Source organism: Mesoplodon densirostris, chromosome 13 (assembly GCF_025265405.1).
Source record: "Mesoplodon densirostris isolate mMesDen1 chromosome 13, mMesDen1 primary haplotype, whole genome shotgun sequence".
Classification (NCBI taxonomy): domain Eukaryota; kingdom Metazoa; phylum Chordata; class Mammalia; order Artiodactyla; family Ziphiidae; genus Mesoplodon; species Mesoplodon densirostris.
Genome location: NC_082673.1, coordinates 59,447,663 through 59,473,194, shown reverse-complemented (window position 1 = coordinate 59,473,194; position 25,532 = coordinate 59,447,663). Strand labels below are relative to the sequence as shown.

The following is a 25,532-nucleotide window of genomic DNA, read 5'->3' as shown; positions in this document are numbered from 1 at the left end:
CCTCTCATGAGGACCCTTGTAACTACACTGACCCTATCTGAATGATGCAGGATAATCTCCCCATCTCAAGATCCTTAGTTTAATCATATCAGCAATGTTCCTTTTGCCATATAAGATAACACCTACAGGTGCTGGGGATTAGGACATATTTGAGGGGCCATGATTCAGCCTACAGCAGTGGTCCAGGGTCAGGGTGGAGATACAAGCAAAAGTCTCTCCACTTCTAGTAGAAGGAGATCCAGAATCATTGATTTTTAGCAGGTGTGAGGGTCAAGGGGCGTGTGTGTGTGTGTGTGTGTGTGTGTGAGATGGAAGAAAAACTGTTGCTATTAATGCTGTTTCTAGGTAATAGAAAATTAACAATGCCAAGGGGAAAAATTCTAGATAGTTTTTTTGTGTAAAAGTAAACACTAGAGTCGTTTATATGAACTGCCTCTGATTTATGCCTAAATATCTGACAGCAAAATAATATTTTCTAACTAATTAGCTTGTCAGATTATCATTTAAGTTTTGTTTTTAGCTCTTTTTTAAAAATTAATTAATTAACTTATTTATTTTGGCTGTGTTGGGTCTTCATTTCTGCGCGAGGGCTCTCTAGTTGTGGCAAGCGGGGACCACTCTTCATCGCGGTGCGCGGGCCTCTCACTATCGCGACCTCTCTTGTTGCGGAGCACAGGCTCCAGATGCGCAGGCTCAGTAGTTGTGGCTCACGGGTCCAGTTGCTCCGCGGCACGTGGGATCTTCCCAGACCAGGGCTCGAACCCCTGTCTCCTGCATTGGCAGGCAGATTCTCAATGACTGCGCCACCAGGGAAGCCCTAAGTTTTGTTTTATTACAGTATGTTGAGGTGTCTGCTTCCCCCCTGAACAAAGTAGGAGGTGTTTTCAGTAGCTCTGATGAGCTCTCCTCTTAATGGGACTTTGAGCCTGGGCTTCAGGACTCCGAGCAGAGGAAGAGGGAGATGTTTATAGCATGCTTGTTTCTCTTGCATCCCTTTTTCTTTAAAAGGCAGTGTAGTTAAGGGAAATGACTGGTTAATGAAAAAAAGTGGGAAGAAATTCCTTCATTTGAGAAGCTTGATAGCCATATAAAATGCATGTACATCGAAGCAGAAAGTCTGCTAACAAGGCAAATGGAATTAATGGGATCATTGGAAGATGTCTTAGTTTGATTTCCCCGTCAGAAGCAAGTTTTGAGGCAGGCATTTGAGTAGGCAAATAGGGATGTGATTTCTTTAGACTGTCTCTGGGAGTTGTGGAAGGAGGACGGGTGGGCATTTATCCATCCAGTCTCACTCTCCCCTGGCTGAGAACCATCCCGGAGCTTTTGTCCCCTATGCTTCCTGGCTGCACCTGCAGACTGTAGGGCCCCAGCACTGGGGAAGGACTGGAGGCAGAAAGTCAGAAGATACCTAGGAGAGCACTGCCAGCCCCAGGGGGAGTCTGCACCCCCTCCACCAGTCCTCCAGTTGCAGCAGAAAGCAGAGGGGTGGGCAGAATGTGACGCAGGGTGCCAAAGGAAAGACCTCTACTCTAGCCTATGATGGCATCTGTCTATCAAGAAAAAGATACTGAGTGTTCCTAATAGAACAGGCTTGGCGTACCCATTAGTATAGCTGTCACCTCCCAAAGCCTCTGTTCCCTCATGTGTGAAATAAGAACAATGATTCCTCCTTTTTAGGACTGTTATGTGAAATAAAAGAGATAATGTATGTGACGTGCTCTGCATGGGACCTGCCTGTACCCACAAATGAGAGGAGCTGTGCTAAAAAGAAAAAAGAGACAGCAAAAACCAACCAAACAAAAACAGAAGAAAGAGAAAGGAAAGAAAGAGGAAGAAAAGAAAAATTATTAATTGTCATGTGAGACATCTGTTAGGAGATACAGTCACGCATGTTCCTATTTCTTGCCAAATAATGTTTGTGACTGTTTCACAGCTCAGGACATAGAGACACACACATTTCACTCGAGTCCCTGGCCCTGAGTTCTTTCTGCTCCCCGACTCCACTTTCCATTTTTCTGGCAGAGTTTCTGACTTCAGATGCACACAGGGTGCTTTAGGACCGGCAGCGTGACCCAGCCGGCCTTGTGGACAAGGGCCCAGCCCGGCTCTAAGGGAGGAGTTCTGGCTTCTTACCCAGACCTCCAATAACAGAGATGCTCTAGGTCATCGACCAGGTTCTCATGTAAAGTCCAAATCACCACTAGGTAGTAAATGCCCTTTTCACCTTGGGGTGGACATTCGCTTGTTCACTGATCCTTGGAATACAGATAGTACTGAATCTCCCATGGGCCGGCTGACCCCAAGACCCATAAAGAAAGTTGGTGGAATGGTCCAGGCTGATTTCAGGCTCAGTGATGCCAGAAACACTGATGCTGGGGGCACAACCTGCTTCTGATTATATGACACTGATAAGGAGCTTCCAGTTCAGAAGGCCAAGTCACTGGCAAAACCTGCAAAAAAGGAGTTGTACAAGCTTTTCAGTAGAAACAAATAGAGGCTGCCAGACCAGCCATGTCACGTCACCACTTTCCTGGAATAGGAAACGTTGAAGTCATGGCCAGAGCACTTGATGTCCTGGCTGCAGAGGGACACACCCACGCCCCACACATGCACACGGGTGCTGATGAAGGAAGATTTGGATGCAGCTATTTTCATGACTGTCTCAGAGAGACGATGTAGAGCCCAGACCCCATCAAAGTCCGGTGGGGTCCATGGTGCTCATCGTCATGCTGCACAGCTTCCCTCGTGTGCCTTGTGGGAGGCGGCACGTTTTGATGAGTCTGGATTAGGAGACCCGAGCTCTCCTGACTGGTTAAAGCAGGAGCATGGACTGTTTTCTGCTTCCTCTTTGTGGTGATATGGGAGGAAGAGGGCCCTCTGATCACGGGAATAGGGTGGACATGGAGGAGGGAAAGGCACAGGATCTACCCTGAGCTCGGATGCTTAAGGCACCCTAGCCTTGGGCTTCCTTGGTCACGTGTTTTTGTAAGATTTTCAAAGGAGATTTTGACTACAGTTGGTTAAGAGCACTGTCTCTTTCCACTGTGATTGCCTTTACCCTCACGTGGAGAGGTGTTGGCATAGCCAGAGGCATTTTGGGGATCAGTCAGGGGGAGCTGAGTTGGGGACATATTTTATATGGGCTTAATAAGATATATTTATGTGATTTTACAGTCACTTCCATATATACATGTATCTGGTAGTTAATTACTAAACATATATTATAATGCTAAGCTATTTTTCAGTTATTAAAATTTGTAATTTCTATAATATACTTTTCTCATCCTAAAAAATATCCCCATTTATATTTAATTTTGTTTTATAATTTGTATTTATTTTAAAAGGGCTTCTAATTGTATAAGCTCAGACACCACAAACCTGGATCTGCCCTCCTACACACCCCCTACCAAGGAAACACCCCTCCCTCCCTCGCTCCCTCCCTCCCTTCTTTCCCTCCTTCCTTCCTTTGCCCCTCCTCCTCCTTTTTCTTTTAGAGCCTATGGCCTTACAATATTTACCTGACTTTCTGATTTCTCGCTCCTATTTCACTTTCTCATAGAATCGAGGGGAAAATATTTCCTGTATATAATAGATTAAATAAGATTTTAAAGAATGGTTTGACAACCCAACCACCATGTAAAATGCTGTTCCCATAAAAGAGTGTGCCCAGTGTTATAAACTGCCAACTCAGAAGGACCTTCTGGATGATCCGTGTCCTACACGGTCTGGCCTCTGCTCTCTGTTCTAGCTCATTCCCTACCCTCCTCTGAGGACACCCTGCAGGCCTGCCCTTTGAAGTCAGGCCCCCAGGCCACATTACCTTCCACAGCCCTTTGTTTCTGCATTTAATATTCCTTGCTTGGCTTCTCTTTATTCTTCTTTTACTAAGAATGCTAACAAAGTTTTCAGGTTTCTTAATCCCAAGTAAGTAACAAATAGCATGTTACTATCCAGGGAAAAGTTTCAAGAGGCAGTCACACTGAAAATTGCAAGAAATAAAGTCTCGAAAGTGAATAAAGAGACAGGAAAGGGCTTCCCCGGTGGCGCAGCGGTTGAGAGTCTGCCTGCCGATGCAGGGGACACGGGTTCGTGCCCCGGTCCGGGAAGATCCCACATGCCGCGGAGTGGCTGGGCCCGTGAGTCATGGCCACTGAGCCTGCGCGTTCGGAGCCTGTGCTCCGCAACGGGAGAGGCCACAACAGTGAGAGGCCCATGTACCGCAAAAAAAAAAAAAAAAAGAGAGAGAGACAGGAAAAAAATAAAACACAGAAAACTAAAATAATAATACAGTGTTCTGAGTCTGTAATATAGGCCCATTTCCTTTAGGAGCAAACAGGTGTTTACATTTCAAAGTGCATGAGGGCAGCAACATGGAATCAGTCATATTCATGTGATTAACATGGGCATTTGGTATACAAAGTACAGAAAATGTGAAAAATTTTCATCCAACGAGGTATATATTTTAAAGTTTTTTTTAATAGAATATCTGTGGTGTAGGAGGCTTACATAATTCTTCAGTAATGTTGATCAAACAGCATGGTGTTTTATTAAATTGAATCTGAGGGAAGTATGGCATGATGGTTATGACTGAGATTTGATGTCAGACAAGCCTGGTCATAAATTCTGGTTCTTCCACCTAATTAGATATGGACCCCTCTGAGCTTCATTTTCCTTGTATAAAATGCGGGTCATCGTCTCTGCCTCGTAAGATCTTGGGGAGATTGTCCATTTCTTAATTCATATCTGCTAAGGATTCATAGAACAGTTGCCGTGTGAAGCTTTTTGCAGGATCATTTTCCAGTCGGTTCCTGGCTCGTCATTCAATTTGCAGCCCAGCGTTGCAAGAGTATAGCACTTTGTCAGCTGCTTCGGCATTAATAGACATGAAAATATTTGTTAAAATATTTTCCTTGTTTTTTTTAGGTTTGTTTTCTTTGATGTGTTTTCTTATGGGAATAATGGGAGAATAAGTTGCACTCAGAATAAAATCCAAACTCCCTTTGGGCCCTGCCTACCTCAGTCAGCTCACCTATGCCCCTCTGAGCTAAGCTCAGACACTTTACTTAACGTCAGTAAACGTCAGTGTCCTCATTTTTAAAGTGGGAATGGGCACTCATAGAGATGGTTCTGTTGATTAAATTGGATAACTCCTATAGAGAGCTTAGCTCAGTACCTGCACATGGTCAGTGTTCGAGAAAAATTCTTTCCTGAGAGTCCCTGTAAACCACATTCATCTTTAATCAGACCCTGTGGTCATAGAGAGCTTTGGATGTGACCAACAGAAATAAACGGAGATTACCGACTGGAGCCTGAAAAAAATAGCTTATAGAACTGAGGGAAGAGCTGACTGAGGGAAGAGGCCTTGGGGAATGCGGGAACCAGGGCAGCTGAGGGTCTTCAAAGCAAGAACGAGCGAGTAAACCATCCTGTGAGGTGCTGCACTGCTGACCACACAGCCTCTTGTCCTGTCGCCTCTGAATGCCCACGAGGGAGGTTCAGATGGCCCAGCCCGAGTTTGGGCCCTCCCCAGTGGTAAGAAGAGTGAAGTCTGGGGTTGGCCGCCCCACCAAAGCCATGAGGACAGGACACTGGACAGACAAAACTACCTGTTGTTCTCCACAGACCTATCGCTGGGTGTTTCTGAAGACCTGCTAAGCCAATTTCTCTCAACTGACTTCTCAACTTCCTCTTTGTCAAAATTTGCCTTTTATAAGAACTCAACCTCATTTCCTCCCATCTTTCTAGACAGTCATTCCTTTTTCTGAGTAACTTCTATGATGTTTATTCACTCATACATTCATTTAGTAAACAGATATTTACTGAGCACCTACTAGGTGTTAGTTTCTCTTCTGGGGGCTGGTTTACCTCAGTGAACCCAAGAAATCAAGGACATACCTGAGTTGGGGGGAGCAGACAACCAAACAGAAACAAATAAATAGATGACATTAAGTGGCAACAGAGCTAATGACAAATCACTAATGAGAACAACCGTAAGACAGGGAAAGGAAGGAGTGAGGAGTGTGTGGAGGTGTTGCTCAGATTGGTTCCCCATGTTTGGATGAGTCTGTCATTCAGCTGCTCCCATTCTGATTAGTTTATCTGCTTACTTGTCTGTCATAAGTGACTAGCTGGCTTGCCCTGTCTAGCAGTGAGCCCCTTAGGGGTGAAGTCATGTCATTCATTTCTAGGGCTAGCCCCTGCCTCACTGTGGATGCTAAGTTAGTGTTTGTTGAATGAATGGATAAACACACACCCCTTATGTGTGGCTATTGGATGACTGTATTTTTCTGCTTGTGAGCCAGCCAGCCTTTCTCCCAAGAGGGGCATCGCAGGTGGCCTGGAATTCCTGCGCTCGTCAATTCTCTGTTGTTGACTGACCAGTTAGCTGAATAAGACATTTCTTTAACCCCCTATTTAGTGGATCTCTCTTCTCTGGAATCAGGTTGGTTTCTTTGTGCTATTATTGTTTTTATCTTCTCATAATGTGCTTTTTGAAGTTACGACCAGGTCTGAGAAAGAAATGAGAAAAATATCTGTTCCTCACAACTTGAGCCGCAGAGTCATGGCACCAGAATGAATCATGGCATCTGAAGGAAGCTCAGGAGAGCACCTAGCCCAAGTGAGGTTGTGCCGTGAGAAACAGGGGCAATAGCAATGGTCCTTTGAGGGAAACTGGATTCCTATTAAATCTGCCTCCCCCATACTTAACGTCCATGTTTCCTGAAGTGGAAAGTACTAAATTAATCCTCACTTAAGTACTCAGTCTAAAAGTAGAAAACAAGACAATGAAGTACTTTAAAATATTTTTATTAAACATTTGTGTAAAGTAGAGCCAGTGTTGATTGCGTGATGTTCAGACGTGGCCTCCACCCTAGCAGGATTCATGGCTTTTTACTTCAGACCAATGAATGGACTGCCATCGACACAGCTCTCTGGTTGTGATGGTAGCTGGCTTTATAAATAGTCAGCTATGCTGTGAATATATTTAGCTTATGCTAAGAGCCCCTGAGAGGATGAATATCATCTGTTTCCAGTTGAATTGTGTTTTGGAGCATGGTACATTTTTTTCTAAATGAATAAATATTAAGCCTTTTTCACTTCCAGAGGAAAGTTAGGGTTAGATGCTGAAATTCAAATTACTAGACTTATTAAATCAAATTAAAATGGAATGTAAAAAGCCATTTGATTATATTTATAAGTACTTGTCAGAATATACTGCTCAGTGAAAATGCCATGTTTTGGGTAAAAAATTAGATACCAACACTAAGACTAGAAACCATTTCATTCATTGTTAGCATGAATGGATGGTATGGCTGACTGATCAGGTAGTTAGAAATAATGGTTAAATGGTGTTGGTAACTGTACAATATCTTCATATACCATTTAAAACCTTTTAAAGCAGTTTTTATCCAAATGTTTTCAGACTTTCATATCATAGACCTTATAGTTTGTGTATGCAAACCAAAATATATATGGTGACTATTTTAAGCACTATCACCATTAAAAAAGGATTCACTTCCACCTTCGGAAAAAGCTGATTTGGCTGGCTGTATTCATTTGTTCATAAACAGTAAACTTCCTGATAGAGATCTTAAAGGAAAAGTAAGAACCAACTTGAAATGGATGTCAAAAGGGATTTTAGAGTGATTACATACATTCTCGGAGTATAGCGATCTAGTGATGGTAAGTGACTGCTCCAAAGATAGCTCCCTGCTAACTAATGGGCACGCTGGGGTTAGACCCCAGGACTCCTGACTTCCACACCTGTGTTCTTCCTACCTTATCCCCTTGTCTCCCTGACATGATCATTTGAATTAGCAAGATATGCATGTAGTCTACAAAATTTCTTTTCTGTATCTGTCTCAATGAAAGCAGCTATTATATAAACAATGCATATATACCCTGTGGATTATTTACACCTGCTTTCCCATGTGTCCTTGCCCCTCCCACCCCACCTCCATCATTTTCTTATCAATCTCTGAGAAAAAATAGGTAAGATAGGCTGTTTCATTGTGCCTCTGTGAGCAAATCAGTGAGACTTGTCCAGTGGCATAGAGAACAGACAGAGCTTTGATACCTCTTGGGTGGTGTACTCTTCTCCTGGTCTCACCCAGCTGACTTGGATGCCAGCAACAGGCTTGGTTTTTAATGGCCTGTCCACTCTGACACTAAAGAAAGCCTTTGGGGCCCTATGTCTGGTCAGTTCTGGTAAACTGCTTATGTATTCACCTTGACACTTTAACTCAGCACTGTGTTTTGTTTTGTTTTCAGTAAAATCTGGAGCTCTGAAACAGAGTTAACTATATATATTTTAAAATGTAAAACACTGTGAATTCATTTGACTTAATTCCACATCTTAACAGTGAAAAAGCCTAAAATACCACTTTTCAAATTGTAATGTGCTTATATGTTAACAAAGTAACTATGAGATAAAGGAAAATATACAAAAACCATTTCACAGATTTGTTTTAGTTAAAAAAAATCATGCTTGGAAAGATTATATTAAGCCAAAATATCTTTTAAATATCTATATTATTAAAATGTACAGATTATTGTAGTAAGAAGAAATTAAGAATTTGTCTTACATCAGAATTCTTATATTGCCAGAACTAAAAATAGCATAATAACTATTATTTGTGGTACATCCAGAGGTTCAGTATTGCCTGAGGGTCCTTACCACTGAAATATATCGCCTCTAACTATGTTCAAAGGGACAGATCTCTTAACTCTTTGGTAAATTTCCTAGTTCTGCTTTAACTGTATTCAGTTCCCTGTTAAATGCTTGGAGGAATATGAGTCCTTGGTTTATTGACTGAGATGCATTTTGCAATGATTAGTACATCATCAAATACACAGAAATCGGTGGAATATTATTTTTTTCTAACATGTCAGTTGGAACATCTTTTCTTCTCGAATTACTCCAATTGATTCTTTTTAATAAAAAGGAGGATTTTTAGAAACCCCCAAATTGTGCATTTCTTGGTATGTATTCCTAATACAAGTAACACTCTGATATTTAAGAATTAAATGATATGAGTTGGGAATTTTTTTTCTTCTTTTTACAGATCTCCCAAGAGGGCTTTGACCCTGTTGATAGTTTTGAAACTGTAGTAGGTAGACTAATTAGATTGTCTAAAAACTAGTGTTCTAGTGTTCCCAGAGTTCTAAAGTACACTTTTTCTCAAAGAGAGGTTATAAATGCGAGAAACACAATCTGAGAGACCGCCCCCTCCCCGTGTCCATTGGCGATGGGATTCAGCAGACCACACCCCCTTCCTCCAAGCCTTCTCAGTCAGACACTCTGAGCCGCACTCCTCACAGGCTCCCTCCCATACAGCCTCCTCCTGGGCTAACAGCTTTGATCATTCCTTTCTTCTGAACTATGAATCTAACCAATACCTTAATCTCACTTATTGACCTATTTATCGTGATTTCTTATTGTTACATTATCACACTGTGTCTGCTAATTCTTTTTGGAATGTACCTAAACTTTGGTGCAACTAGAAGGAGGCTCATTTGGTGCTTGTTCTGAAGTGCAAAATGAAGATCCGTGTTCCTGACTGTCCCTTCCCTTGGATCTGTATTCTCTTCCAAGGAGTTTATAAATATCAACAAGAGGTCAATGCCAGACTCCCCATTTCTGCCTCTGATGCCTTTTCTAGACAAGTCCTTTCTGGAGAGCGCAACCTATACCCCATTTGCACTCCCTTCCCCAAAAGGGTTATTGATAACTAAGGCCAAGTCATGGGATGCCTCGCAGAGTTCTGCCAGTAAATATGTGGGGATAAATGACCTTTAAAAAATCCTTTAAGATTTTTTCATTCAACATATTTATTTTGCCTGTTTTCTTTTAGATCATCTCAGCTTTGGTCCCTTGGAACCACCCACTAGCGACAGTCATAAAGTAAGTAAACATTTTAAATTTTCTTTCAGTCGCTGTAAATGGAAGTCTCAGTTTTGTTCAGTGGTTTTCACCAGAGACAATTTCATTCATATATTTTATCAGTGAGTAATAGTATAATAAATGGGAGTTTGGGGGCTTCCCTGGTGGCGCAGTGGTTAAGAATCCGCCTGCCAATGCAGGGGACACGGGTTCGAGCCCTGGTCCGGGAAGGTCCCACATGCTGCGGAGCAACTAAGCCCGTGCACCACAACTGCTGAGCCTGCACTCTATAGCCTGCGAGCCACAACTATTGAGCCCACGTGCCTAGAGCCCGTGCTCCACAACAAAGACAAGCCACCGCAATGAGAAGCCTGCACACCACAACGAAGAGTAGCCCCCGCTCACCGCAACTAGAGAAAGCCCACACACAGCAGCGAAGACCCAACGCAGCCATAAATAAATAAATAAATAAATAAATAAATATATGAAAAAAAAGGGAGTTTCATATACAGGAAAGATAATAAACCCTCTCTTTAAAATTTGTGAAAAGGATAATGGATAGAAACTAAATAAATAAGGCACTGCTTATCACTCTTGAATATTGCCCATAGCATAATAAAGTATATCTGCAGCCACCTAGTGGAGTGTTTTTTTTTGTTTTGTTTTGTTTTTTGCAGTATGCGGGCCTCTCACTGTTGTGGCCTTTCCCGTTGCGGAGCACAGGCTCCGGACACGCAGGCTCAGCGGCCATGGCTCACGGGCCTAGCTGCTCCGCGGCATGTGGGATCTTCCCGGACCGGGGCACGAACCCATGTCCCCTGCATCGGCAGGTGGACTCTCAACCACTGCGCCACCAGGGAAGCCGTAGTGGAGTGTTTTTTATGTACCATCTTCATCCCAGGCAGCTGCCAGAGTCCTTTCAAGGGGCACATTACAACAGCTTCTTCTTCCATTTTAAATTGGGCCGTAGTCCAAGAAGTATCTCAAATGGCATTAAGCACCAATTAACATCTAGCAGAGAATTTAGCACCTAATGGGCACATAATAGAAATTTGTTGGAGAATGAATGGGTGGATTAATTAATTCATCAATTTTATGCTCTTTGAGGTCCTCACTAGTGTGAGGCAATGTGGTGCACTGATTAGTGCCCCAAATCTGGAGCCAGATGCATGCTTGGGTTCAGGTCCTGGCTCTGCCACTTACTAGCTTCATGACTTTGGTCACAGGTCCAAACCTTTCAGTGCCCGGGATTTTCCATCCACAAAATGGGGCTAATAAAACTACCTCTCTTGTTGTTGTTGTTATTATGAGGTTATTACAAGACTTAGATGAGTGAATATTTCCGAAATGCTTAAAATAATGCCTGGCATGTGGTAATCTCTATAAAATGTTTGTTGAATAAATGAAAATATATTAAACATATAGGGATATTTTGAGGTTCCAGATTTAGAGATTGAAAAACTGGTTTAGCCTAGAAGCAATAATGCTCCAGTAGCAATAAATATATCTACCACTCAAATCTTGGTTTCAATATTATTTCCCAATAAAAAGAACCAGAGAAATGGCTGATTGAGGACTGGGACAAGAAATATGCAAAATGAGCCTGGAGTATCTTATAGTGCCAGAAAGTAAGGAAGTACTAAAAGAAAAAAGGTAAAACAAAAACAAAATCTCATAATGATGACTGTGACACAATGTATGTTGAAAGGATATAGGAGCCAACTAAAATTTCTCCCAATGGCCAAAATTGGAACAATTTGAACCACAAGATAAATAACTAGTATTGAGGTATAACCCAAATCTGATAACTATCTATTCTGATATAAATAAATGATTGGATAAATATAGGAAAATAGACAAATCTCTTATGCAGAAGAATTCCAAATAATGTATGTAGATACTCTGCTTTATGGGAGGTAAAGCATAACTCCGGATGGAGCTGCACAGAGTTTCTTTCTTCCAAAGAGCACAGTATGGAAAGGGGGTGAGATTTTTTTTAAAAAAAGAGTAACTTACAATAGAGAAACCTGACAAACACTACCTCAAGCCAGGTAGTCAAGGTTAACATTAACAGAGATATGCCATATTGATAGTAGGTATCCTTCACATCATGTGAGATGAGAATGGCATTTGACCTCTGTGATCTTCCTCCCAAAACATATTATCCCAGTCTAATCATGAGAAAAACATAAGAGAAATTTCAGTAGAGGTGCATCCTACAAAACACCTGAATAGTCCTCCTCAAAACTGCCAAGGTCATCAAAAACAAAGAAAGTCTGAGAAACTGTCACAACCAAGAGAAGCCTAAGGCAACTGGCCAGCTAACTGTAAGGTGGTATCTTGGATGGGATCCTGGAACAGAAAAAGAACATTAGGTGGAGACTAAGGAGATGTGAATAAAGTATGGAGTTTAGTTCATAAACATGTATCAATATTTGTTCACTAATTGTGAAAGACGTACCATCCTAATGTAAGATGGAATAACAGTGGAAACTGGGAGCGGGGTATACCAGAATTCTCTGTTCTAGCTTCACAATAGTTCTGCAAATCTGAAACTTTCAAAACTAAAGACTTTATTCTAAAAAATAATGAAGTATGCACATTAAAAGAAAACTGGTTTGAAGGTATACTCTCCAATTTTCAAGTGCCAAGATAATAGTTTTTTGAAAAACGTTGAGTTCAACTAATTTATGTTTTGAGACTCATAAATGGAGAATTATATTCTGCATTAAAGTTTTGAATTGGACAGAGGTGTACACATCTATAAAGCTTTAGGTTATATTTCTGCTATCCTCAAATGGAGGAAGAAAATAGCACTGGCAACACAAACCTCTTTTGCAAGAATAATTGTTATTGGAGTTCGAAGTGGATTGTCAAATTTAACAGCATAACAAATTTAGTGGCGTAAAACAACATGTAACCGTTATCCCGCAGTTTCTGTGGATTGGGAATCTGGGTCTATCTTACCTGGGTCCTCCGCTTAGGGTCTCATAAGGGTATAATCAAGATGTTGGCTGGGCTGTGTTCCTTTTTGGAGCCCGATTTTTTTTCTTCTAGGTTCACGTGGTTGTTGGTGGGATTCACTTGAGGTTGTAGGACTGAGGTCTCTTGTTTTCTTGCTGGCTGTCACCTGCGGTCCTCTCACCTCCCAGGTATCACTCAGGATTCCTTGCCATGTGGCTGATTGCTTCTCACAGGCCTTGTCACAATGTGGCAGCTGACTTCAAAGCCAGCAGGAGAATCTCTGACCCCAGTCTGCAAGGATGGAGACTTACATAGTGTAACCTAATCAAGGGAGTGACTATCCCCTATGGCTTTGCAATATTCTCTTGGCTTGGGAGCAAGTCACAGGTTGTGCCTACACTCAAGGGGAGGGGATCATCCTAGGGCGTGACTCACTGGGCAGTCACGTTAGGGTGTGTCCACTACAACAGAGTTTTGAAACCGACACAGGCAGCTGGGCATATAGGAGCAAACCAAATAAAAGGAGAACAAATCAGAAATGCTTGCTTGATGCCTTCAAGCAAACTACAACTCGAGGTAACTAAATAAGTTTCATCCCACCCATCCACACACAAATACACAACATTATATTGAACTTGGATAAATATTTTTAAACTCTGAGGAGTATTTGAAGATGAAGGAGTCAGAGAAATATATTTGAAGATAGCTCATAAATACATCACTGTTTTCCTGATTAGGGTGGTTTTTTTTTCCTTTTCAGTGAAGAAATTTGCACAAAAATATGTTCTCAGTGGCAACATTTATGCACTCTCATTATAAAAGTCCAAATAATATGATCTCATTTTCAACATTTCGTAACTTAATTTTTTTCATTTTTGAGACTGTTTAGTTTTTTAATACTTAACGTTTTTACACTCTGCCTACTAATAATTATTAATAGGATGATACTGTTTAATTTATAATTTTTACATTTTACATGCTTATAAATTTGTATATTTTAAATGTATTAAATATCCATTTTCACTGATTTCTTTTTATGGGTTCTGAATCCTTTTCTTATAAAATAGTAAATACAAAAATTCTGCTATTGTCATTTTGCTCCAGTTTTGTAATCACCACCCAGATTTTCAGGAACACAATTTTTTTTTTTTTCTGATTGCTCCTTATAAGACCAAAATGTCCCAGAAATCCTAACATTTAGTCATTGGAACTGCATTTGCCAAGCTGCTGCTTGCATCTGGAAATAAAGCACAAGTACCCTTTGTTAGACCCTGCGTCTGAGTTGTGGGTTTGGATAATGTGTTCACTGTCTGTGCATCTCCATGGAGGTTAATACAAACCTATTAGCAGACTGAACCAGAGACCTTTGCAGTTTGTCTCAGATACGCAGCCACCTCAAAGAAAACAGGCAACTTGTGGAAATGAAGCTTGTTAGCAGCCAAGTTGACATGACAAGAAAATATGTATTGCAATACTTCAGTTAAGAAACTCAAAGGAGAAATGATTTCTTGTGGCTCCTCCTCCCTTACCCTTCACCCTTTTTCTAGTCTTTTTCTGCCTGTAGTTTTCTGCTCACACACCACTAAGCCTTAAGCTGCAGCTATTGGTTCTCTTATGCCAAGGGGTGCAAAGGGTTGTTATTCAGAATGGTGAAAACATAATCACTTGTAACTATTGGTAAAATAGCTCATGTAGCAAATAAAGGTCAAAGCTTGCTTGCTTGCTTCCTTTCTTCCTTGGAGATGTTTTCTTTGTAAGAATTAAATAAAGGGACCTTTTTAAAAAAAAAAATACAAGATAAGTTAGAGTAAATAGAAGTAACCTTTCCTGCTTAGGAAGGAAGTATTAAGTGAAAGCTCAGAAGAAGAGCATTTGTTTTTGGCTGGAAGGTCACAGCATAAAGCATTCTTATCAGAGCTGAATCCAGGGGAATGTCTTGGAATTTGCCAATGTTGTTGGCCTGTGGTGATCATCAGATCTCTTTCCCCCTGGTTTTAGAGGGGTTTAGTCTTGACTAATGATTTCATCAGATTTATTCACCACCTACCTTAATATATAAATCTGTTATTTTCACCTATTACTGAAATTCTGGGTTTTTTAATAGTACGATTGGAACAACCATTCAATCTTCTTATCGAAAGACCTGAGTTTAATTTGAAGTAGTATATATTCTAAATAGTACCTCTGTACATTATATCTGTCTTCAGATTTTGTTTCTAGACCATCTTAACATCTAATCAAATCTGAGATGGATTTCCTTGTTTGGGAGTACCAAGGTAGCAATTCGTTGTTGTCACCTGGGTCTTCTTTTGGCATAAGACAGGCATTCACCAACTCATTCATCATATCTCTTTATTTGGTACTGTCCTTGGGGTCCTGTGTCCCCAGTGATGCCCACACCACCTCCTCCCACACTGAGCTCTCCTTTTCCTGAGTTTCCTATCACACGTGTATTCTGTTGTTGGTCACTCCTGTCTTGTCTTATTTACCCATTCTTTTTTTTTTTTTTTTTTTTTTTTTTTTTTGCGGTATGCGGGCCTCTCACTGTTGTGGCCTCCCCCGTTGCGGAGCACAGGCTCCGGACGCGCAGGCTCCGGACGCGCAGGCTCAGCGGCCATGGCTCACGGGCCCAGCCGCTCCGCGGCATATGGGATCCTCCCAGACCGGGGCACGAACCCGTATCCCCTGCATCGGCAGGCGGACTCTCAACCACTTGCGCCACCAGGGAGGCCCTATTTACCCATTCTTTGCTAGGGATACTTTTTCTCCCCAAAGAGACTGTTAGCGCTTTGAGGGCAAGGATTCTGCCTCTTGTCTTTTGCACCTTCACAAAGCTCAGGCTCCTCAGCACTTGATGACTACCTATCACCATGCCCCATGCCTCCAACTCTTACACCTGATCAAAACAGTGTTTCCTCAGATTGAGACTTATGTACACTCCATTTGGCTCACCCTGTGCTGGGGACCACAGAGGTGGGGTCAGCCAAGCAAAATGATCACTCCTGACTTTGGGACCTCTCAGGACCACTTTGCTATTCCCAGATCCCAGCCTCCTTTCTAGGCATCTCTCCTGTGACTCATTCTCTGAGGCCCTGATGTCACTGAGGTCTCAGCTGAGTATGACACTACTAGGGCAGTCTTGTTCTAATAGAGAAAAAATCCTGAAAACCAGAACGACTTCAAGACCCAAAGTAATGTATCTCCGATGGTGAAATTCCAGACACTGTGATAAGCAACAGTGAAGATATTTTTAACCCATCCTTGTCTGGCCTCCCTTAAATAACACCACACAGGGAGATTCCTACTCTGCTTGCTTACAGGTGTACCCTGCCTAGGAATTGTTAAAAAAATGGAAATGTTGATCTCTTTCCTTATAGTGTAAATAACCTAGCAGGGCAGTTGGACCACATGTGCCTATGGAGCAGACAAGTGTACTGTTTAAGAGTCTTTCTGATCACACAGTTCTGTCTTCTAATCTCAGTTTTTCTACCTGTCAGCTGTGTAGACTTGGACAAGTTTCTAAAATTTTCTGGGGATCATTTCCTTCATTTATAACACCACGATAACAAAGGCCAAGGATGCCATGAAAATTCAACAAGTGAATGTATGGGCCGTTCTTGGCACATAGTAAATATGCATGGCACGGGTGACTGCAGTAATAATAACTAAAGCTAGGGAGGATTGTAAGTCCAAGAAGGCAGTTTGGAGGTCTGAGGCTGAGAAGAGGTATGCAGAGCAAGGCAGTGATGGAGGTGGAGGAGGATGGAGGATAGCTTCCTAGACAGGACCTCCTCCCTTCATAGGAGAACATGAGTAGTGTCCAATGTCTGTGCTTGCTTAGCCACCGGTACCTAATCCCCCGATCGGTTGGTCTGCAGAGGCATTTTTGGCCTGGAAGCAGTCTGCTAAGGAGTGGAAAAAGTCTGAGTGGAACCCATGCACATTATCACTGTAGAGTGGAGGGATAAAGGTAGCTTCACCCCTTTTCATAACTGTTTACTTCTGAGTCTCCTCCATTGGACTGTGTGGTCCTCAAACCCAGGTTCTGACAGTTCATCCCTGTTATCCCCAGGTCACTGTCTAGAGCACATGCTCAGTGCTTAATTATTGGTAGAAAGATTGAAAGGACAGAAGATGCTGGAGTTTTGCTGCACTACATCTTCTAACAACACAAGACTTAGTACAAGTATGAGAACATATTTTCCCTGCATGAAAGAACAAGATTTGGTCAAATGAAAGATGGAAATATTGTGGTTTGTGGTTCTTTCTCCAAAGCAACATTGTTTATGGGGTCAGAGACCAAGAAAGATGTGACAGGAAAGTTGCAACAGCCTTAAAAATGCTGGTTGTGGTGCATGAAAGAAAAAGAGAAAAACAAACAAACAAACAAAAACCTAAGCATATAAAACTGAAAGAGGGGTCCGTAAAATCAAGCTTGATGCTAAAAGGGATGAGTTGGCAGATTGGAATGGGTCACTGCAAATTCCTGCACCCACCTAGCTTGTGATTTTAACACTTCTCTGAGCTTTGTTCCAGATATTTGAGGCTCAATTTATTCCCATCTTATCGTCCTTGTCGAAAGCAACTTTTTTTTTTTTTAAAGGCTATGTTTTCTTTCCATTCTTGTTTATACCTTACCATCCTGCTGTTTACAAGATTGGTCTCTCACACTTTGCCTGGGGTGTCTTCTATTTTTGTGTAGTTAAAATTGCCAGAGGATTCTTTCAGCAGCTCTATTTTGATGAATGGGGAAGCCATGCTGCCCTGTGGAATCCCAGCATGGTGTGGCAGCTCCCCCAATGAAAGAGGCACATAGCTGTTATGAACATGTGACCAACTGTGAAACTTTGCACATTCAAGTACTTTAAACACTTGAAAGTGCCTGTTGTACATCTCATTACAGAGATATAATACCAGGTGTGACCTCTCATGTGGGTTGATGCCTCCCTGGAAGTTGTTTGGAGTAACATGAAGTGTGATTTCTTTCCAAAGTGGAGCACCTGCCATTTTCTCCCTGGCACTGGGTTGGAAGTGATATCCTAATGCCTCCTGTCCCTCTCCTCAGCTCCTGTATCCTGTCCTCACTTTGGTCTGATCCTTCTCTCCCATCTGAATGGTCTCCTCTGTGCCCTGTGTTCAGATGATGTTCCTTCTGATCACAAAATTTTGGTGGCACCTGTGACAAATGGGAACTGGAAGCTGGAAATTGCTCTTTTGCTTTCTTTTTTTTTTTAACTTTTTATTTTATAGAAAGTAAAAATAAAAGTTGATTAACAATGTTGTGTTAGTTTCAGGTGTACAACAAAGTGGTTCAGTTTTACATATACATGTATCTATTCTTTTTCAAATTCTTTTCCCGATTAGGTTGTTATAGAATATTGAGCAGAGTTCCCTGTGCCATACAATAGGTCTTGTTGGTTATCCGTTTTAAATATAGCAGTGTGTACATGTCAATCCCAAACTCCCTAACCATCCCTCTCCGCCTTCCCCCCTCCCCCCCGCCGCCTCCCTGTAACCATAAGTAACCATAAGTTCGTTCTCTAAGTCTGTGAGACTGTTTCTGTTTTGTAAATAAGTTCATTTGTGTCATTTTTTTTTTTTAGATTCTGTATATAAGCGATATCATACAATATTTCTCTTTCTCTGTCTGGCTTACTTCACTCAGTATGACAATCTCCAGGTCCATCCATGTTACTGCAAATGGCATTATTTCATTCTTTTTAATGGCTGAGTAATATTCCATTGTATTTATGTACCACATCTTCAGAAAGATTGGGGGGTTTGAGCAGAAGTTGCATTGATGGATTACAATTGCTTTAATTACAATTACAATGAATCCTAGCACCAAGAGGATGACCCTTGGCAAAGGGGTGAAGCAGGCCAAGGTTGGCCTTGTCCTTTTGAGCCTCATCATGCCTCCATCCTCCCAGGGGTTCCTAACACTCCCTCCACTCCCTTAACCCCCTGTTTACCTCAGGTCTTCCTTATCAGGGTAGATAGCACTCAATACTTCAGGATCCTTCCCTTATGTGCTAGTTTCCTCCTATCAGAATTTCTAGTCCTAGATATTATTCCTTTTGGGAACTCTCTATGATATGAACATGAGTGGTACTGGGTCAAAAATACCTATGCTGGGGGTGCTCCTCTAGGGTGGGAAGGATATAATGAAAAGCACAACTCACCAGGCCTCAGATGACCTAGGTTTATAATTCCAGTTTTGCCACTCATTAGCTGGTGACGCTGGGTTATGTTACTTAACCTTTCTGAGTATGTCCTCACCCATATAATAGAATTGATGAGTCCATGCTAGCATGTCTTACATATGAGACTTTTACCTCCCAGGTTTATCATGAAGCTCCAGTGAGATGAAGCACTGGAACGCTCTTTATACACGAGAGAGGTTCTGTGCAAATGTTAGGGAGACAGGCAAAAAGGTGCCTTAACTATGTCCACAGTGTTAGCTTTTTGATAGGTAATTAGTTGTAGCAGGAAGCTTCCACCTGGCTTTAATATTTTCTGTAATCCTCATTTATTGAGCCTCCATTTCCTCATTCATACAAAAGAATGTATACAAAATCTCATTGGCTTGTCATGAGCAATGATGGTTAGAAAGTTCCTTACCCTAGTGTCACTTGGGACTTAGTGTGTATTTTATAAAATGTTAGTTCCCTTTTCACCTTAACATGTCCCTCAAAAAGTGACTCTAGACATTCAGGTACAAGAGTTTCCACACGCTTCAAATCTATTTGTGTATGAGGCAGGTCCAGTAACCGAAATGGTATCAAAGCAGCCCAGAGGAATGATCCAGTCCAAAGGTAACATTAAAAAGGTGTACATTATCCTCTGAAAGGCAGTGGGTGCTGATAACGCACCCATAGGGTGACATGGGGCTGGTTGTAAGGAATGGGGAGGGAGGTGACTAGGGCACTCGCTTTGTCACAAAATTAAAGAAGGCACCATAAAACTCCATAGAATAACGTTTAATGCAATATTTTTTTAAAAAAATCAAAATTAATGCAAAAAAACTATGACAAACAAAACATCAGTTCAAAACAATGTTGACTTTCTAAAGTATTGCATTAATATATTTACTTTGATTACTGAGTTTTTTGGTGCCCCCCCTTAAAATTTGTGCCCAAAGAGAGTGAGCTCCTCACTCCATTGGCCTTGCCCTGCCCCCACCCTGGGGTGGTGTCCACAGGGCCGGGGGAGGGGGGGAGTCCCAGGGAGGGCTTCCAATACCCACTCCTGATTTCCCCTCATCCACACGGGGTCCTGAATTTGGTTTAATTATAACCTTGTGAAAAAAGAAAAGACCATATCAAATGAAATTCTGGTATCCTTTCTAATCAAGTGACCACAATGGAAGATAGAGTTTGGAAAGAAAATATGAAGCCAGTTGTTCATCAGAAGCTTGATTTAGGTTGGGGGTTGGCAAACAATGACTCGCACACTGACTGCCTGTTTTTGTAGGTAAAGTTTTATTGGCACATAGGCCTGCTCATTTGTTTTTGTGTCATCTAGGCTGCCTTGGTGACACAACAGCAGAACTGAGTAGTTGCAGCAGAGACTATATGGTCTGCAAAGCTGAAAATGTTTATTATCTAGCCTGTAGCAGACCCCTGATTTAGATTATCAAAGGACTTAGATTTTTTAAAAAATAAATTTATTTTTGGCTGTGTTGGGTCTTCGTTGCTGTGTGCGGGCTTTTCTCTAGTTGCGGTGAGCGGGGTCGACTCTTCATTGTGGTGTGAGGGCTTCTCATTGTGGTGGCTTCTCTTGTTGCAGAGCATGGGCTCTAGGCACACGGGCTTCGGTAGTTGTGGCAGGTGGTCTCAGTAGTTGTGGCTCGCAGGCTCTAGAGCGCAGGCTCAGTAGTTGTGGCGCACGGGGTTAGTTGCTCTGTGGTATATGGGATCTTCCTGGACCAGGGCTCGAATACAATCCCCTGCATTGGCAGGCGGATTCTTAACCACTGTGCCACCAGGGAAGCCCAAAGCACTTAGATGTTTTTGAATCAGCATGTGGGGTTGGCTGCAGATTTACATAACAGAATTCAAGGACATTTACAGAGGACATTAAAACTTTCCAAGTGTAAGAAATGGGGGAAATGGGGAAGAAATCAGTTTAAAAAGTAAATCAAGAGAAGCAGCTGAGAGCGAGAGTGGGTGGGTCTGTGTCTGTCTCTGCCCCTGGGAGTCCCATCAGACTCCAGCTGTGACTTGACATCGCAGGATATGAGATGCTTTTGCAAGCTTGACATTGAACATATTTAGCAGTAAGCAAGCAATGGATTTGTGAAAAAGTACATTCACTTGCATTATCATATAAGTGATTTGTAGATTTAATTCTTCATCCTGTTAATGTGGATAATTTAGAACTGACTTCACAGATTCAACAAGCATTTAGTGAGCATGTTGTGAGCATTATGCAGAAACTGCAAGAGTCACCCTCTCCTAAGTGTGAGCAAACTAATAGGAAGACCCCAACAATGTATCCTGCTGTGCTTTGAGTTTGGGATGCATAGAGGAGACCACAGAGAGGTAAGAGGAGAAAGGTCAACTCATGGATGGCCCTAAATCCTGGCTAGGGAGTTTAAACTTTCACCAGGAACCAGTAGAAGCTTCCTTGATCAAGAAAGTGGCATATCCATACTTGGCTTTAATTAGGATGCTAATTGAATGACAGCTTGTGGAGGGAGGGAGGGTGGATGAGAAGATAATGAAAGGTGATTTCAATACCCTGGATAGTCTGGTGTGGTTTGTAGTCATACAGAGATGACAAGGACTTCAAGTTAGCAGTATCCATGGAAATGGGAAGAGAGATCTAAGAATGCTGGTGAGGATAAAATCAACCGAGATTCAGCCACTTGACTAGGAAGGCTACTACATTTGGAGTTGAGGTGATTGGAAGGCTGGAAAAGATATTACTAGAGATAGAGAAGCCAGGTAGAGAAGTAGATTTGAGGGTCTAAAACAATAAGTTCAGTTTTATATACAATGAATTGAAGATGCTATAAAATATCCAGGGTAAAACAGAGAAATGCATCAGAAGGAGAGAGAGAGGGAGGGAGGGGGGAGATGAGCATTAAAGAAACAACTATGGTAGAGTTGCCAGTAAAATACAGGATGCTTGGTTAAAATTGAATTTCAGGTCAACAGAGAATGTTTTAGTATAAGAATGCCCCATGAAATATTTAGGACATATTTATACTAAAAATTTATTCATTGCTGATCTGAAATTCATATTTAACTGGGTATTCTATACTTTAATTACTAAATCTGGCAACCCTAGACTATGGGGATTTGTCATATTTATGGATGATCAGGAGAGAAGGAGATAGTGGAAGAGGAAAGCTCGGATATTGTACTATCATGGCATCAAAGGGCAAAGTGGGATTCAGGAGGCCTGAGCAGAAAGGTCAAGGTCATTGCATTTGGCAACCTGGAAATCATTAGGCACCTTGGAGAAGGCAGATGAACGTCTGATTGGGTGGGTTAAAGAGTAAATAAGGGAAGGGAGGTGGAAATAATCAGTGTAGACCCTTTTAGGAAGTGTGATGCAGAAGAGTAGGAGAGAAATGGGTTGGTAAGGGTTAACAAAATAGAAGGCAGATTTGCAGGATTAGAGGCTGAAGCTTTTTCCAGCTTCAGAGAAGGAGAGGAGGGAAGTAGCATCTTAAAGCTATAAGAGGAGTGATGGGGATAAGGGATGGATCAAGCTGTGGATGATGCTGGGAGAGGGGGGGATCTGGACACAGAGAGATTAACCTTTGCATGAAGGATGCTCCTTCATCCTCCAACTCATGAAGGAAGGAGGGGGAGATGGATAAAGATGTGGAGACTTTGAGAGTAGGGAAGAGGAAGGAACACTTTTTATTCCTTTTATTGCTGTCCAGCTATGCTATTGAGAGTGCGTGTTATGGAGGAGGGGTTAGGGGAGCAGGAGGGGAGGACTCAGGCTTGAGATACTCCCCTTTTGCTGGTTGCACAGGACATATTTGATGAAACGCTCAAAAGTACATATAATTCATCCAAGCGGAAACCATTTATTTCGCTCACGTTGTATTTTCCTCCCGCTCTAGCGAGCCATATCGCTTCATAACATAATTGAATTGCTCACTAGGGAAGGGAAAATGACAGAAACAGAATTGAACAGACTTGCCCTCCTCCATTTTGTTAAGTTAGGAGATCCTGGCCATGAAATGATCGTGGTCATTTATCCATGTCACAGTCTTAGAAGTGGGCAGCAGGGGCTGCCAGTCCTAGAATGCATTTTGGGGGACATGTGAAATTCCTAGTCTGTGATTTCCTGTCTCCACCGTGCAGATTGTGTCATGTGGGGTTAATGACTCTGCCATGTCACACCCAGCATACCAGGGACTCACTGATATGTAGGCAGCACACACTGATCCCAACCACTCTCTGATCTCCAGAAGCTGAGGTCAAAAATGGCCAGGATATTCTGCAGTTAGGAGAGGGTGAGGCTGAGGAGCAAAGCAGCCTGCAATCTTTTAGCTGCTTTTCCTCTCTGCTGGCAAGAGCAGGGATGCTGTTTGCAGCACAGGGAGGGGCCATTTGCAGAGCTGCAGAAGCCGGAGAAAGCTGAGAAAGAGGAAGAGCTATTTCAGGGAGGGGATGGGGTGGTACTGTCTGCCTGGGGAAGCTCTTAGGGCCTCCACCTCCAGAGAACATTAACATTTCCAGCCCCTTCTCCACAGCCCTCTCTCTCTCTCCCTCCTCCTCGCCCCCAACACAAAGGCACAAATGAAATTCCTAAAAGTAGACTACTTCTGCCTAGTTATTTTTAGTATTGGCTGTTAGTATTTATCAAGCTTTTCAGTGTTAATTTGTCCTCCCACCCATTTCTCTTCTTGCCTCTAGTTGTGGGGCTTGGGATGGAAGGAGCACATATCAGAAGCAGCTGGTGACCTCATAGAAGTATCTCCTAGAGAAAGGAGACTACGGACCTTTAAAATTAACATCCCTTGCCCCCACCTTGAAGAGAAGAAAGAAAGATCTGTACTCTGTTAGCTTTGGAGAACAACACTAGTTTTGGGAAAAATAAACCCATTAAAATGTGTAGGTGGTGTTTAACTAGGTCAAGGGCCCCAGTTAAGGAGCTGGGTCAGGGAATCCACACATGCATGAAGGGTCATAATGCAAGCAAAAATGGGTAAGAGACCAGGTAAACAAGCAGAATGCCTGAGGAAAAGTATGCAAGATGAGAGAAAAGTATAAACATTCATGCAAAGAGTCTGGGATCTGAGGGAACTGAAGGACTGAAGTACCATTAGGTGGGGTGAGGGTGAAAAGGCCAGAAAAGAAAGCTTTATAGCACCGTGGTAAGTTATGGCTTACTGCTGAAATACTGCTTGTTCCTACCTCAACTGCCTGTCCTGTCCCCTGGGGGCAGTCATGACCAGAACAGCCACATTGCTCTGGAGAGGAAATCCCAGGACACGTTCTAACAGAAGGCTGTTGAACTGAAGCAAGACCCTTTGCCTGGTCACCAAGGTATTCATTTCTTAGGAAGTAGAAGATAGCTGTTTCCTTTTGCAACTTCAAAAAAAAAAAATGTTTTGGCTTGATTTTTGTGTTCTTTGTAAAATTTTATTATCATTTTCAGTTTCCTAGAAACTGAAAAATATAATAAATGAAGTAAAAAAATTCAATACATAGGCTCAACAGTAGAATGGAGAGGACAGAGGAAAGGATCAATGAACTTACAGATAAAATAACAGAAATTACCAACCCTAAAAACAGAAAATTGTTTAGCGAATGTACCTTCATTCCTGGAAGGAGAGAAGGAGGACAAGGCTAAAAAGGTATTCAAAGAAACAAAGGCTGAAAGTTTTCCAAATATGGCAAAAGTCACAGACCTACACTGTCAAGAAGCTAAGTGAAATCCCAACAAGATTAACCCAAAGAAGTCAACACAAAGACTCATTATAGTCAAACTTCTGAAAAATAAAGGCAAGGAAAAGATCTCGAAAGCAGCGAGAGAGAAGTGAAATCTTATCTATACGGGGAAAAAGTTATAATGATGGTGGATTTGTCATTAGAAACCATGGAAGCCAGAAGGAAGTGGGCGAATATTTTTCAAATGCTGAAAGAAAAGAGCTGTCAACCCAGAATTCTATATCCAGTAAAAATATCCTTCAGGAATGAAGAGGAAATTAAGACATTCTCAGTTGAAGGAAAACCTAGGAATTTGTCACCAGCAGGCTTATCTTAATAAAATAGCTAAAGAAAGTCTCTAAACAAAAAGGAAATGATAAAAGTAGGAATCTTGGAACACTAGGAAGGAAGAAAGAATAATACAAAAAATAAAAATAGGAGTAAATACAATAAACTTTACTTTTCCTGAGTTTTCTAAATTATGTGTGATGATTGAAGCAAAAATTATAACACTGTCTGATATGGCTTTCAATGTATGTAGAGGAGATATTTTTAAAAATTACTTTATAAATGAGGGAGAGTAAAGGGATTAAAAGGGAGGTAAGGAGTTTACTTGAGCTGGTATAACATCAATAGTACACTGGTAAGTTATGTATATTTAATGTAGTGTGGAAAGCAACCATTAAATAAGCTATACAAAGAGATATACTGAAAAAACATTATAGACGGAATTCTGAAAAATGTTCAAGTGTCCACAATAATATTGGAAAATGAAAATAAAG

At 41.7% G+C, this 25,532-nt stretch overlaps 1 protein-coding gene across 2 annotated transcripts in view; it reads left to right on the top strand.

The window, feature by feature from the left end:
• Positions 1-25,532, top strand: part of NCALD (neurocalcin delta) — a 291,637-nt gene that overhangs the window by 95,065 nt on the left and 171,040 nt on the right. For both annotated transcript variants that reach the window (XM_060116023.1, XM_060116024.1), the window contains exon 2: positions 9,858-9,907. The gene's annotated coding sequence lies outside the window, so the exon portion shown is untranslated. The remainder of the gene's footprint in view (positions 1-9,857; positions 9,908-25,532) is intronic.